The sequence below is a fragment of the Panicum hallii genome, chromosome 4, assembly GCF_002211085.1.
Source record: "Panicum hallii strain FIL2 chromosome 4, PHallii_v3.1, whole genome shotgun sequence".
Taxonomy (NCBI): domain Eukaryota; kingdom Viridiplantae; phylum Streptophyta; class Magnoliopsida; order Poales; family Poaceae; genus Panicum; species Panicum hallii.
This window is the reverse complement of record NC_038045.1, coordinates 29,529,678-29,541,777: the sequence shown is the minus strand read 5'-3', so window position 1 is coordinate 29,541,777 and position 12,100 is coordinate 29,529,678.

Sequence of the window (12,100 nt, the reverse complement as noted above, 5' to 3'; positions counted from 1 at the left end):
GCCACCGCCTCCCCGTGCCGCTCGGCCGCCTATAAGTAAGCCGGCCGCGGCCTCTCACCCCCACAAGCCTCCACCGCCGCCCCTGCCTCTCCCCCGTGCTCCACCGCTGCCCCCGCCGAGCTCCCGAGCCACCGCCGCTTGCCACCGCCGGCCCGCCGCCTCACGCTGCCCCGGCCCGAGGTAAGGCCGGGAATCGAACCCCCTTGCCTCCCTCTCCCTTTCCCCCCACGCGCCCGAGCCGCCCGAGCCCCGGCCGCCCGGATCGAGCCGGCGCCGAGCCCTCCCCCTCCCTCCTCTGTTCTTGCGGGCAGGAGGAAGAAGAAAGGGGCATTTTGCCCCCTAGCCCCCCCCTTTTTTCCCATTTTGTTAAGAGCCCTCCCACCTTTGTAAAACTTGCAGAAAAGCCCCTGGTTACTATTTCTTTTCAAATCTAATCCCTCCACCCTATATTATTATTTCCAAATAGACCCCTCACACTTTTCACTGCCCCCTAATATTTCTAGGATTTACAAATAAGCCCTCCCTCTTTACAGAAACTTGCAAATGAGCCCCCGGTAACCCTGTTTAACCCATAGACCTTCCTTTACCTCGTCATTTTATGTGCGAAACGACCTCCGATCGACCCGAAATTTTACCACACCCTTTCTAGCATAGTTCTAAGCACGCTATACAGAAACCACCCGAAAATATTAACCCTACCTCCGTAGCTAAATTATTTCCGATTCGAGCTCAACGATAAAAGCTTTCAGTTCTTGTGCTTGATTGTGTGTCTGTTTGTTTGCGTCGTAGGACACGGAGTGAACGGCGAGGTCCCCGACTGCGACCGAGCAACTGAGGACCAGTTCTGCGACCCCGAACCCGAAGGACAGTGCTTCGATCAGGACTTTCCGCAAGGACTTGACGATGGCAAGTTCAACTCCACCCTTTGATGCATGTTTCTGTCCTAGTTTTCATAAACACAACCCAGAGGCCTGTTTTATAAAATCGCATGGTTTTGCGTGCCTAAAACATGGTAGGATAGCCACCTTACTTATGATAACCATACCTTGACCATTTGATTTTGCAAAGAAAGTGTGTGTGTGTGGGGGAAGGGATAAGGTGTGGTTTTGAAAAGTGAGTTAGACGGGATGGATGGCATTTCTGTGTGAATTGCCGTTGGTGTGCTCGTACCTGAGTGGTTGAGCGTGGAAGGGAGATATCCATCTTGTCACCCCTAAGGACCGAGTTGATGTGTCGTCTCACCTAGCTTCCTGTCATGCAAACCACTTGACCGTTGTATGGGCAACGGCTTGGCCTAACCCCACTAGTTAGTCTGATAGCCATCAGGAGGGCTGGGAGCAACGGGTGATCAAGGAGACGGGATAAGCTCTGTGTGACTTATGCCCCGGTTAAACCTCGGTGACAGGTCGAATGACCCCTTGATAGAACCCGTGGTGGCTAGTCAGGTCTAGCTAAGGTGGGTAAGGGCTTCGATGGGATCTGCACCGGCACTAAGGTGTTCGTGCTGTGGTACCCACCTGTGGGTAAAGTTGCACACCTCTGCAGAGTTAAAACCTATTCGAATAGCCGTGCCCACGGTACTGGGCAAGTTACGGTGTGGTCACATAACTAGTGTTTCTCTCTGGGAATGGCTGAGCTGGCGTGAGTTGTTTGGAAAGAATCCGGCGGTTGTGCCGCGTGCTACGGCGGACGGGGAGTCCGGTAGCGATTTAAAACGTGAATCCTGTGTGGATCCACATCGTGTGTCCTTTGATATTTGAAAACTTATTTTGAAAATGTTTTCCAAAACGAACCCTTGCATATAACCGAGTTTTCCGTAAATAAACCCTAACTCCTATCTTGAATGTTTCTTGTGCATTTAATTCTGTCGTGTCCCCCCCCCCCGTGGGTGTGATTGGACTTGCTGAGTACGTTTGTACTCACCCCGTTCTTACTTTACAGTGGAGGATCCCGACTACATCCCCGAGAACGACGAGTAGGGTCCCGTCCTGCACCCAGTCTTGCCTGTGGGTGAGGTCACCGTTGGAGCTCCGCATGGCGCAAGACTCTGATGATCCCCTGTTTGTAGTTAGTGTAGTAGTATGGGCTTTGTTGTAATCCTCGCGATAGTGGCGCTTCACTGCCCATTACCGCGAAGAGTTGTACGGTAATGTACCATCTGATGTAATAAAAGTGTTATCAGCCTCCTGGGACTGATAAAGTAACGCTTTTAAGTCTTCCCTGATGGGGGGACGCTTCAATGTAGAAGTTCATCAATTTGAAATACAGAAAGCTTTGGAAATTTTACAAAGAACACCCTAGAATTTTCTAAAACATCGTAATCAAGTCCCTGGTCCAGGAAACAGATAATAGGAAGTTAACGGCGATATTCTGGTAAAGGAATCGCTGGCATTAAAAAGATCCCGTGAATCAGGGCAAACCTTGGGTTATGGAAAAGAACGGACGGAAAGTGAAGTCCCGTGGCGAATAAGATTGGTGATGAGAAGTATTCGACGGTGATGAAAAGTAGAAGTTGCTGGGTGTCGTGGACTCCTGCGACGAGACGACAGAGTCGGATTAGTTTGCTAGGACAACTCCTCCGCGAACCTCCAGGGTCCATCTGCTCACGCGCTAAACCTTCTTTTGTTTACGCATGTGTGCCACTGAAACACGGCCGGCACACCCGTGTAGCTTCCTGCAGGACTGCCGTGCTTGGTTGTATTGAGGCTCCTCCGAGCTCGTCACGCCCGACCACTGCCTTCGCTCCACGGCTTCCTCCTCAGCGGTCTCCAACGTCCCTCGCGTGGCTCCATTGCTTTCCCCGTGCGGGTCCGCGCTGAGTCATCGCGCCGCGGCACCGCGAGCCCTGAGCTCCACCCCTGCGCCATCGCTGAGAGCCTCGCCGATACTTCCGCGTACGTGTGCCTGCGCGTTCCCGCACCGCGAGCTCCGCGCTCAAGCTCGCGCAAACCATTCCACAACACCCGCCGCCCCGCATCCGCACACGCACGCTTGCACGTTGTCGTCCTGCTCGGCCACCTCTCCTGGCGCACGGCCCCTGCACGCATCGCCCGTGTGCCGCTCACGCCTGCGCAAGTCCAGACTCCGCGCTCCAGCGCTTGCACTCCAGCGTGCTGCGTGCCGTCCGCTCCCACACACGCCGCCACGTCGCGCCAGCACCTGCATACGCTGCTGTTCCACCCCGGCCGAGCCACTCACGCGCGCGCCGCCAACCGCGTCTCCAGCGCCCTTCGCGCACCACTGCTCGCTCCGGGCCGCTCGCATCCAGCGCATCCGTGCCGCAACCGCACGCTACCACACCGATTCTCTTTTGCTCGCGCGCAGCCACGCCGCGAGCCTCGCTCCAGCGCCGCTTGGCTCGCGTGCCACTCACGCGTTTGCTCCACGCCACCAGTTTACCTCTGCTTGCACCCACGTCCCAACGTCTGCCGCCTGCTCGGCTTACGCGCACTGCTCTGCGCCAGCACTCCAGCTCCCGCGCGCGCTCACGCCCGCGCTGCTTGCGCCACTGCCGCGCACGCCTACTGCCGCTCGCGTGCCCCATTCAGGCGCCATTCGCCCAGCGCACGCGCTCTGCTCCGCCGCGCACGCGCGCGTCCCGCACGCCTGGTTTGCCTCCACACTCGAGCCAGCGCGCTCCCACGCCGCGCATTGCACGCCACCAGTGCCTGCCGTTCGCCCGCGTGCCTCCACGAGCCGTCCTCGCCCCGCTCTGGCGCCGCTCTGCCTCGGGCTTGCCCACGCCTGAGCCCGCGCCGCATCTGCTCCTGCGAGTCACTCACCCCAGCGCCCGCCTCCAGTACCTCCGTGCACGCTCCGCCTCTGCGCACGCCGTGCGCCGCTCGGCCCGCCTGCCCCGCGCACTGCCTGGCCGCTGCCGCTCGCTCGGGCCGCCCAGCGCCCTGCTGCCGCACGCGCCTGAGCCGCCTACGCGCTCGCCTGGGCCGGCTCCGCTCCGCGCCGCCGCCGCTCGGGGCCCAAGCCGGGTCGCAGCTCCTCCCGCGACCGGCCGCCAGAGCCGCGCGCGCTCGCGCGTGTCTGCGCCGAGCCACGCCGCCGGCCGCGCGCGCCACGCGTGGGGCCGCCCACGCGCCTCCGCCGCCGCGCTTGGGCTGCCGCCTGCCCCGTGCCGGCCCAAACGCCTTGCACCAGTGGATGGAAGAGAGGTGTGATAGTTCGTGTATCTGTAATGCTAGACATATATTTTGTTAGTGTGAAATATGTGTTTGTTTGTATAAAGCTTATGTGTGTTTGTGTGAAGTTTTTGAAAAATTTAAAGTGCAAGTAAAAAGGGGTATTTTTGTAATTACAGAAAAAACCTAGGGTTGTTTTTGTAAAATGTATTTGGAGAAGGATAATTTTGAAATAAGTGAAGGGTGGTTTTGCAAACGTGTTTTTCATACAATTAATCCCCTATAAAAAAGTTATGTATTTAACCAAAAGTTTCAATTGAAATGTGTATGTTGAAATATGTAAAATTTTGGGTAAAGTGGTAAAAATAAGGGTATTTATGTGATTTTATAAAAGTACGAGTCCTTTTATGCAAATGTTTGATTTACAAAGTAACTTTTAAAATTTACTCAGGACTAAAGTGTAAAAGTGCAAGTCATCATGACATGTCTATCCAACCATATGACGAGTCTATCCCGTCATTATGACGTGTCATAAATGCTTGCATTTAAGTCCTTAATTTTATAAAATTACACTTTTAGGACAAAAGCAATTCAAATCCGACTTTTGTTCAAAGATTTACGTGTAAATACGCAAATTTTGAGTTTTCAAACTTCAGCCCTAAAACAATGTTGTAGAGTTTGAAAAACTCTCCAACTTTCGTTTTGGGCATTTCTTCATTCGGGTTTTAAATCACGGGAAATTTTAATTTTACAAACAGGTCCCTGCAATTTTCAGAAATTACGCATACACCCTTGGAGAATCCCACTTGTCCTTCCTCTCTGCTCTTTCTTATCCAGTCCCTTTCTTCTCCACCGGCAGCACAGTTCCACTTCTCCTCTATCTTTATCCCCCTCTCTCTCTCCTATACACGGTTCGGCACTGGGGCAGCACGACATCCGGCCAGGCGCGGGCGACCCCGAGCGGGACCAGACGGCGCGGCGCGGGGCCAGCCCGAGCGGCGGGCGGCTCCCAGGCGCGGGCGTGCTGGCACCAGAGCGAGCGGCGGCCCCACGCGGGGCGCGCTGCACGGCTGCGCGGCGGCTCGGCGAGCGCGGGCCGCGGGAGCCGGTGGCGCGCGGGTGAGCTGCGGCAGCGCGCGGAGCGGCGGGCCCGGGTGAGCGCAGCGCGGGCAGGCGGCGGCCGCGGGAGGAGAGCGGAGGCGCTGCGCAGGGAGCGGCGGGCCCAGGCGCTCGGCAAAAAGCGGCTCAGGCGCGCACGGGCCGCGGCAGGCGGAGGCGAGCGGCCGGCACTGGGCCAGGCGCCGGCGCAGGCAGGCGGCCCGAGCGGCGAGCGCGGCCCCAGGCCAGGTGGGGCGCGTGCGGGCGAGTGCGCGGTGCGAGGAGCGAGCGGAGGTGCAGCTCGGCTCGGGAGCGAAGGCCGGCGCTGAGGCAACGCGCACAGCAGGCGAGCAGCGGGCCAGCAGGCGGGGGCAGCGGCTGGTGCGGGCGTGGCTAACGCGGTGGAGCGGCTCGGGTGCAGGACGCTGGCGGGCACTGGCCGTGAGAGCGTGCACCGGTGCGACATGGCTCGGGTGGCGCAGAGCGGCAGTGATGCGGGCAAGCGACGCGCAGGCAGGCCGGTGAGCGGAGCGCGGAGCGCAAGCGGAGCTCTGAAGCCCGTGGAGGCTGAGCAGACGTGCGCCGAGGGCGCGAGCTGGCGTGCGGGCTGGGCAGGTGTGTGCACGGAGAGCCCAAGAGCAGAACGTCGCAGACGGCGCTGGCTCGGCCGGAGTGGCGCAAGTGCGAATGTGGAGCGCGCAGATGTGGGCGCGCGGGGGTGCGTGCACGACGGTGTACGCAGGAGTTAGCAGCGCAGGGCGGTGGCGTACAGGAGCTGGGCGAACGCGAGCGTGCGCAGGATGGCGGCAGGCCGGCGTTGGTGCGCGGCTCGGGAGTAGACGAGACGCGAGCGGGAGCAGGTGATGTGGCTAGGGCGTGCACGACAGCAGGAAGCATGGAGGTGCACGGGAGCGAGTGCGTGCGCGGGCGAGTGAAGGCGCATGTCGCGTAGGAAGTGGACGCAAACTCGTGAGCGGCACGGCTGGCAGTGCAAGAGTGAATGTGAGCGACGCCAAGCGGGTGGCGCGAACATACGCGCGGTAACACAGCGAAGCCGGTGGCGTGTGTAGGTGTTGGGCGGCTGGAGCAAAGTGGGCCCACGGGCATGAGCAGGTGATGTTGGAGTACAACGTGCCGAGCAACGGCACGTGCAGGAGGAGTTACGGTGGAGAGTTTCTGCGTGAGATGCACGAGGGGCAGCAAGCTGGAAGGAGAGGAGGCAAATCGAAGGTGACGATTACGGCGAGGCGAGTCGGAAGGAGGAGTTGTGGAGCGAAGGCGGCAGTTAGGCGTAACGAGCTCGGAGGAGCCTCAATGCAACCAAGTACGGCAACTCCGCCGACAAACTCCTTTGTCAACCACGGAATCTCGTCATCGCCGAGCTCATCTTATCGTTGCCAATCCTATTCACCGCGGGAATTTACTTTCCGCGTGTCCTTCTTCATAACCAAGGCTACCCCAAGATTTGCCCTGATTCACTGAATCTTCTTAATACCGGCGATTCCCTTGCCGGAATATCGTCATTATTTTCCTGTTATCTATTTTCCCGGACCCAAAGACTTGATTGCTATGTTTTAGGAAGTTCTAGGGTGTTTCTTTGTAAAATTTCCAAAACTTTCTTTATTTCAAATCGGTGAACTTCTACATTTTATAGATTTTCGTAGGAAGTTCATAAAAATGTAAAATCCAATTTTGTTTGAAACCCTAAGTCAAACTCGACAAGTTTTATGTTATGATCTTGAGTTGGGGTCTTTGATGTGTGGTCTAGGTCAAATATTAGGGAATGAATGTTATATTGTGCTTTATATTGTATGCTTATGTTATAACTAAAGAGTAAGCTATAGAAGTTATGTCTTAAGTAGAGATATGCGATATCTAGTTAATCCTTTCCTACGAAGTGCTCATATCCTTACCGTTAAGACGTTATCCTTGTCTTGTTTGTTGTTTCCTTAAGTTCCTTGTCATATATAGATCCTTATTAGTCCGTGTGCATCTTTTGCTTAGCTAATACGTTTCGACAGTTATGCTTCAGTATCAAGTTATCAACCCAACCACTTAGCATCCGTTTTCCTTAAATCTAGAATGTTTCTATGTATCCGCTGTCAATCGATGCTTCTTGCCATCGGCTGACCCAAGCCGATTTTGGTTGCTTTTCCATGTCGGTCAAACACGGCGATCAATCTTAGTTTTCCTATCTCCATTCCACACATCTCTATGAGCCGATTTATCGACCGAGAGATCGTCTATCTATATCTATCAGTCATGTATCCTCATCACACTCCCATCGACTGTACGTCACTCAATAGTTGTGCTGACGTACTCGAGTCGATATAACCACACTTAGTTACCTAAATAACACTTAAGCACATCTCAGTTAAGACACAACTGCTTTAGGAATCCTCCCTCTGCTGAAGTAATCGATGCTTTCATCGATCATCAGGAAACCGGTGCACCTATCAATCGGCTACACAAACCAAAGTACACAACCCTAGATCAATAAGATCGCGCATTAGACACACCTCTGTTAGGCACGACCTAAGCACATCAATCAACTAAACCCCATTGTTTCCAATCGGCTCTGTTGTAATCTTCAACGAGTAGCCGATTCTAGTTAGTTGTCCCCCTAAAGCTTTGTCTAGGTTTAGTTCAGATCTTTTAGTTGTTATGTGAATAGTGTATTATATGAGTGTTGGATTACAACTTTGTTGTGAAGTAAATAGTTTTGAGTGCATACTTGAATGTGATGTTGCATTACATGTAGATACGACTACTTCCGCACGCAGTTCCTACAAGATCTTCCAGAAGTCTACGGCGGATGTTCCTGAAGATCAAGTAAAGGTCACCAAGGATATCTAGCCCCGAACCAAAGTTCGGAAGATGTTAACATTTCTAACTTCAGCCCACCAGTAAAGGCAAGCCCCGGACATATCCCACTACTTTATTTACACTGCAATCTATGTCTATCTATATTATATTTTGCATTAAGTCTAGGAATTGAAGTGAAACCCTAGATGCATGATCCTAGGAATCCAATGTAATGCTCCCGAGTCCTTATCGGATAGTTGCTCCGCTAATAGGACCGGTAGAAGTCGAGTGATTTCCTGTCACTCGCGCGATATAGGAGTTGCATGTTTACATTCCTGCAACCACTATAAGGATGACGGACAGGTCATGTGTTGTATCATGACCTGGAAGTTTACCCTGTCTGTTTTGATAAAAGCTTTAAGGTCGAAATGTGTGGGTATGTGGCTAAGTTATTGAAAGTACTAGCACACCGCCCGCGAAATATGGTAAGCGGTAAGCCTAGTAACCAATCGGCCCGGCAAGTGGACATACCTCCCACCACTCGATTTTATGTTATGTTTACACGCACCGATGTGCGGAGTACGTTTGCAAGGCAGACAGGATACGGGTTTTGTAGTCGCGCTACAGACGTATGTCCTGTACACTTGGGTGTGCGTACGGTCCTGCAGTCGTTGTGGTGGACCTGATCCACGACCCGGAATGAAAGGCAAACGGTTGCTTCAGAATGCCCTGTTGGTATTCCAAGCGTGTGAGTTAGGTTTACCTTGCAAGGTTAAATTCGATTTGAATCGTCCGCCTCTCACGAGGATTGAGACTGCTTATCCCTTCTGCCAATTGAGTAAAAGTGTAATTGTTGATGAGATAATCTTGATGGATGACAATCTCTACCTTGCTTGAGTAGATATAGGTGCTTATCTAGAATGGATAATCAACTAGAACCTGAAGCTAAAAGTTGGAAATAAGGATCTACTCATAATTGCTTTTCAGCTGAAACTAAACCCAGAACCATTATAAGCCTTCATGAGTCTAGTTATGGGCTAAACTATACCCAATCCCGGGTAAGCCTTGCTGAGTATTTAGTATACTCAGCCTTGCTAGTTTTATGTTTTTCAGGCAAAGCCTTTGAAGATCCTACTCTTCCCCTGTCTTGGCCCTGTGCTCTTCCAGAAGATTGGTCCGTGGAATGGGATCCGTCCTCGGCCAACATTGATGATACCGAGTGATGTCATGCCCGGGCTTAGCATGACATCCGTCTTGACGACGTGTTGTAATCGTCGCGTATGTTTTCCGCTGCCAAAAACCATAGCTTTAATGGTTTGTACTCTTTTCTCCAGATTTGAAACTTCATATTTCTTTTGGAAACTCTAGTAATGTAATTCTCTGTAATGTAAAATGTGATGGTAATTGTATCTCTGGACTCACCTTCGTGTGAGGTAACCTTATTTGATCCTGTGTATCGGTGGTTTATCGGGACGTTACCCGACAGGCCAAGGGATTATACCGTTTGAAGCACGTTGGAGCCCTCGGAAGTGGACTCGCGTACTTGAGCCGGTATAATTCAGGTTGGTTCTGCCACAGCTGGTATCAGAGCTATAAGGTTACCCTGGAGATACATTTTACCTTAAAAATACTTTCAGTATAAAAGTTTGACCAACAAAATATTTGACAAAACTACGTTGAATCCGTTAAGGATTATGCTTAGTACGTAAAGCCCTAGGGTAATGCTTATAAGGGAATTAAAGGTGGCTATAGTATATGTATATATAACCCTAACTACCAGTATTACTTTTCTGTCAAAACTTAAATTTATGCACAACCCAACCTTACTTTCTGTAACGACACCTTCAATCGTGAGGTAAGAAGGTAAGGATCCTCAGCCAACTGAGGGAGCTTGGTCTTCCCGTCGGTGATGCGAACCGAACGCTGTTTCTCAAGCAGTGGCCTACTTGAGATGCTGCCAATGTACCAACTTCGGTTGATTACATTGGGAGTATATAGTTAGGTACGGGGTATGAACAGCAACATCCCTGCATTTTGCGGTACCCCCGTGAATACGTTATCTCGATAACGTATGTTAACGTTGTCTGTACGGCGGTAATTGTACAGATGCTGTTTCTATAGTGAACAGTAATGTTTGGGGACGCTTTCATGACATGCTGGCATGAAAGGTTCAGCATATATATATTGTGATTTTCTGCAGGTATGCTAACCTCGTTACGTAAGCTTGAACATAAGAACGACTAGTATATATATAGGGAGAGACGTATCTATATGATGCCACCGTACTTAACCACGTAAGTCCAAGGTTACTTGGCAGTTATTTTTGTTGTGAGAACGTGTAGAACGTGCATGCATCATGACATCTTGGATTGACCTGATTGCTTTGAAATATGTGCTTGTATCTGAATGCCTATTTTTAACTTTGTGTGGTAGGAGCCAGCGTAATCTGCTAGCTTGAACCCTATCACCAATCTTAGCTTGACAGCCGAATCAAATCCTTGATTTTGCTTTAAAATCTGTTTCGGCAGAAACATTAAGCTTCTCCTTTGATGATTGAACCTTGATAACTATCATCAGCAAACCCTTCACTCCATCATTCAGTGATTCATCCATCCTCTCCTGATGTTGTACCTTATCTTGTTGGCTATTTCTGGTTACAACATCTGAAAGTTACACCTTCAATTTTTGCTCAGATGATTTTGGATAAATTTAAAAGATGTATGACAATAATTACTTTTTGCATACAATTCTCCCAGCAAAAGTCATGCATCATAATACATACCATCTTTGGTCAGTGCATGGTGTTGCATCATCATCGAAAACCCAATAGACTAACTAACGGGTGTGCCTCCGATGCAACTTCGGGTTGTCTTCGGTTTTCTAAGTCTTCCTTGCTGCTGTTGGCACTACAGGGTTGCTATTCCTCTTTTGTGGTGGTGTTTAATCACATGACCATGATGCCGTGTCGGAACCTAAAGCCTCATGTGCGCTGCAGCCATATGATTGAGCCATTAGGGGCGCACTGGTGACTAGGTACATGTGACGTAACCCCACTGCAAACTCTTCTTATGCAACCTTATCAGTGTCCTAACTTCTAATCTTTGTATAAGGATATAGGACTACCCAGGAGTTAGTCACGAGAGAACGGTTGTAGAGTGCGAGTCATGTGCATCATCAACTCATGACAGTATGCATCATACTTTATGCATTTCTTATGTGTATACATCACGAGCATCATCATCCTTGCATCATGATGTATTCATTCGATCAGATCAATTGCATGTATCATATGCATCATTTCGGTCTTGCATGGGATCCCTCATTGTGCATCATTGCAATCATTCAATAGTGCATCGCATTCATGTTACATACAAGCACTCACTGAATTGGAGCATTCTACATTATCATTGATTGCATCGGTATAAATAGGCATGTTTTACAATCAACATCATCTAAAATTATTCAGATAATAAACTCTGAGCAAGAATATTTCAAACATCACTTTGTCAATCCCTTGTACTATCCTTATTTGCTATCCATGAGCTTTGTGATAAATGTCACCGACATTTATCATCATCATGTGGTGATCTTAGCTCTGGGAGAACTTGATCACCTTTTCTTTCTTATCTTGTCAAACTCATCTATGTACAATCTCTTCATGCTCTCGTATACTCATCTCGCCATGCTCTCATCATCAACCTCAATCTTCTCTAGTGCGATTGCTTCTTGCCATTTTTAATGGGTGATTTGCTTCTCTTCCTTCAGAGCCTTTCGTCCGAATCTCGGACGAGATTCTTTTTTAGGGGGGAGGGCTGTGATAGTTCGTGTATCTGTAATGCTAGACATATATTTTGTTAGTGTGAAATATGTGTATGTTTGTATAAAGCTTATGTGTGTTTGTGTGAAGTTTTTTGAAAAAATTTAAAGTGCAAGTAAAAAGGGGTATTTTTGTAATTACAGAAAAAACCTAGGGTTGTTTTTGTAAAATGTATTTGGAGAAGGATAATTTTGAAATAAGTGAAGGGTGGTTTTTGCAAACGTGTTTTTCATACAATTAATCCCCT